Source organism: Corapipo altera, unplaced genomic scaffold (assembly GCF_003945725.1).
Source record: "Corapipo altera isolate COAL_440 unplaced genomic scaffold, ASM394572v1 65, whole genome shotgun sequence".
NCBI lineage: Eukaryota > Metazoa > Chordata > Aves > Passeriformes > Pipridae > Corapipo > Corapipo altera.
Genome location: NW_020884891.1, coordinates 5,750,418 through 5,754,656, shown reverse-complemented (window position 1 = coordinate 5,754,656; position 4,239 = coordinate 5,750,418). Strand labels below are relative to the sequence as shown.

Genomic DNA, 4,239 nt, shown 5'->3' with positions numbered 1-4,239 from the left:
GCCCGCGGGGCCGCCCGCCCGCCACAGGGCAGGACGGGACGGGACAGCGCAGCACAAGGCAGGACGGGGGTCTCGCTGGGCTCCGCCGCCCCCGCCCCGTGCCCCGTGTGGTCCCCCAGCCCGACTCACCCGCCCGGGGCCGCTCGGTGGGGCTGGCGCGGCGCCCCTTTGTCCGCCCGTCACTGCGGGCAGCGCTGGGGCTGCCGGGACCGACCGGCCGCCGCCGCCGCCGCGTCACCGCCCCGCCCGCCGCCCGCCCCCGCCGCCATGTCGGGGCTCCCCGCGATCGGGGGTGTCCGGGGCCGCTGCCCGGGGCCGCCCCTCGGTGCTGCCCCGGCACCGCGGGGGTTCTCGGAGCGTCCCCCGCCGCCCTCCCGGGCAGCCCCGCCGGCTCCGCGGGCAGCGCGGGATGTACGGCCGGGCCGCCGCTCCTCACCTGCGGGAAGGTGTTTTTTAATAGTAATTTACCTCATCTCATAGTTCTTGAGGTTTAACCCGTCCTGGAGGGGTTCCTCCCCTCTCCCGGCTCCTCGAGGCCGCCGTGTTTCCTTCCTGGGGTTGCGGCTCCGGAGCTCCGGCTCCCCCCGGTGCTGCCCATCGCCGGCACGTCCCGCGGTGGAAGGGTCGGTGTCCCACCCGGCGTGAATCACAATAAAAGTATTGACAACTCAGTCGTACCTGCATGACCACACGGCAGCACGGCTTAAATGGGGCACGCTGTCCCTGTCAACAGCTTCTCATCCTGTTACCTTTGTTCTCTGTTCCTCTTTCCTTAAATTAAACTAGTTGTGGACTTCAGCTCATTTTATGCATTATCCACTATATCATCTTCCTTTAGTTTTCTTCCCAACTTCGGCTTTTAAGGCCTGTATAATAAAAATAACCCCATGCATAATCACCACCCAATATCATCCCCAATTTTAAGATTATTAATGCAGCAGAATGTTTTCATTGCAAGTCAGGTGGATAATTAAGATTTATATTGAGCCATCCAGTCAGCAGGATTGCAAAATCTTTTACCCATTACCAGGCTTTACCCACCAGTGAAATGAACACACATCCGTGGTGAAGTAAACACAGCAGCAATGAACGTTTCACAATAATACCATGAAACAATCCAGGACAGGAAGCAACACATTTTGTCTATTTAAAGTCGTGGAAGACACTAAATAAAGAAATTCTAAACAATGTATTTTCTAATTTAGCCAAGTTGTGTATATTATCAATTACCTTTTTCTGCAGATCTAATGGTTGGTAGTAGTTCATTAAGAATTCACAAATTACATAGTATTGTTAAATTATTACATATAGAAATTATTATATTGTCAGAATTTCTGAAAATGTATGTAGTGAGAACTGGTAAAATACAGGTTTTTTGTTTCTTGATGAGTGTCGATCAGCTCAGATTTTAACATGTTTAAAAATAAACTGGAATTCTTGTTTTTAAATGGACTACCAGACTTCAGCCTCTCAGGATACGTTCAGAAAATTATTATGTTTTTACTGAGTATTAATCCAATGCAGGGTGTTCCTGATTTTGGAAATCTGTCTCAGGACAAGTGGCAGACATAAACATGCTTCAGAGATATTTAAGTTAATAACAAATAGAATGATGAAATTAGAAAAAACCTAATTTAAAAGGACTAGACTTAGAAGCACATTAATTAGCCACAGTGGATATTTTCCAGTTCATCCAGCTCATTTAAAAAGAAAGTTCAGACTCTCTAAAAGCAGGTTTATTATCTTCCTCTGCAAGTTTCCCAGGATTCAACTTTGTTCTGCCACGTATTTAATAATGTTTGCATACACCTCTTGAAATCAGGACTCATGGCAGTCTCCTTCCTCTCCCACCCATCTATCACTGCAGCTTGTTTCCAGGTTATTTTGTAATTTTAAAATCCCTGTGTTAACTCAAATTCAGTGTGAAAACCTGCATGTGTGTGAGTAGGAGTCAGTGGTGTTCTGTCCTTGCTGCTAGTGCCTGTTACTTTGGAGAGCACAAACCCCCATCCCTGACAAGTAACGTGCCCTTGGGAGAGATCCTGCCCATCCCAGACATTCCTAAAGGTACGTGTGTGCCATCGCTGTTGAACCAGCACTGACGTATGCTAAAATATCCCAGAGCTGTTTGGTTTAGGGCACACACAAAAACTTGGCTTGGCACCGGTCCCACTGCTCTTCTCCTGCCTTGCAGCAAGGCTCAACTGCCTCAGGGGGATGGAAAATGATGGAGAGGATTTGAGGATTCGTGCAGGGTGCCCACATTCTGTGTGCTGTGGGAAGGCTGCTCAGCTGCGCCGTGGGAGATGGAGACTGCTGCCTTGTGTGGCAGTGACTGGGATTATCTCAGATCTGTGGGAAGTTCTCTCTTGTATCATTAGGTTATTGTTTCTTTCACTTTCTCCTTTTTGGGCTGCTTTATTCTGCCTGAGTAATTAATTATTTCTGGGATCATAGGCAGATTGAGGTTGCAGTCCTTGTTATGATGGTGGTAGAGCAGGGAAAAGATGAGAGGAGAAAATGTGGATGGAGAAGATGACGGAAATACAGATGCAAAGGAGCAGAGGCATAAGATACAGCAAAAAATCTGCAACAAGTTTGTCAGGTCACCTCAAATGTGATCTGAGGTGTAAAAAAATGCTGTCCCTGTAGTTAATGTTTGGTCCTCTGATTTTTTAACATACCTTGGAAATCACTGTGAGTTACCTAAAAGCATTGGCTAGACTTCTGTTACATAAAATATTGCCTCCTTACAGCATGAAACCTGAGAGTGGAGTGTGCAGATAGAGAATGCTCCTGAATGACTCTGTGGTGGTTTTGGTTGCTGTGGTGATTATCCATCTGTTTAAATACTTTATACAGGAGACTCACAACTCATTTATCATGGAGAAGATTTTCTTAAGTTATGAGAAACACAGCATTATGCCTGATTCCTGTAATTTTTCATACTTGATTAGCAAAAAATTCCACTTATCTGCCATGGCATAAAGACACGGTGTATTATTTAGGTGTAGAGGGTATGGCAGAGGGTTCTATGTTTACCACTATCCCAGTTAGGCCTGGAACATTGGCACATGTGTGGTGGTTGTGTAGTTGGAGAGTCTGACTGCAAACACTTCATTAGGGACCTCCTCTAATGAATCCTCAGTCTGAAGCAGTCACATGAAATAACTTTTAGAATATTTTTACAAAGTCTGATAGAAGAAGAATGAGTGAGCACAACATTTTATGTATCTGTATCTTACCAACAGCTCATAATGCATTTAATTCTTATTCTTAATGTGATATTTTGTTTTTCTTGACAGTTCCCTTCTCCATGGCACAACATGGCAGATCTTCTTAGGCTTTGAAGACAATCAGGAAATGACGTATTTGGTTTTTTTCAAATGATGTATCTGCTTTTCCATTCATGCCCATGTTGTGATTTTTTTAATCTTGTCTTTCTGCAGAAGATTATTTGAATTTTCTTTCTAATTAATACCAATTTATAAAACTAAGTCCTCATAAAAGATACTTTTTTCACTTTAAAAGACTATCAGAAGAAACAAAATACTGCATTCAAACTACCACCTTAAAGCAGCATACGTGTTCTGACTTACAACAGAAGCAAGAATTGCTCAACCTAAACTGTCCAAGCTGTTCTTGTAACTTTAATTTACCATTAAAAGATTTTTTTTTTACTTGCTTATGTGTCAGCTTTTCAATTTCCCCCCCCTCCTTGGCAGTGTGCTGTACTGCCATTCCCTGTCACTGGTGACTTAGACATACTAGTGTGTATTTTTCGTGTCAGAGGTTAGACTGTTTGCTTTTATGACTAATGATGTGGACCTGGGGAGCCACATATCTAAGCACCGTTGAGGAAATATCTAGACCTCTGTTAAAGTGTAATCCTTTTCTGGGCATGCCTGTATAGGAGAGTGAAGACAGCTCAAAGATCTCTCTGCCCATGCTCCCCAATGGCTGAAGCCAAGCGACTTCCACCTTAGGAGTCCTTTAGCTCAGCTCTCTGAGGATGTGCCTATGGACACTGGGAACACAGCATGCCAGAGAGCCACATTTGCTGCAGAACAGATAAAGTGATTTGGGGAAAATATAGCCTAAAGAGTAGCTGTCTTTAAAACACTAAATGTAAACAAGAGCAGGTTTCATGCGTGCTCAGCAAATAAGGCCAGTATATTATTTAAGGGATCAAGTCCCTCTCAGGTCTGGTACTGAGTGAATTTTGCCCACAAAGTGTTT

At 45.0% G+C, this 4,239-nt stretch overlaps 1 protein-coding gene across 2 annotated transcripts in view; it reads right to left on the bottom strand.

The window, feature by feature from the left end:
• MOSPD1 (motile sperm domain containing 1) overlaps positions 1 to 239 on the bottom strand; it is a 13,995-nt gene extending 13,756 nt beyond the window's left edge. The window contains exon 1 of one of the 2 annotated variants that reach the window (XM_027645138.1): positions 130 to 239. The gene's annotated coding sequence lies outside the window, so the exon portion shown is untranslated. The remainder of the gene's footprint in view (positions 1 to 129) is intronic. The other variant, XM_027645139.1, reaches the window with a different exon arrangement.
• Between the last annotated feature and the right edge of the window lie 4,000 nt (positions 240 to 4,239).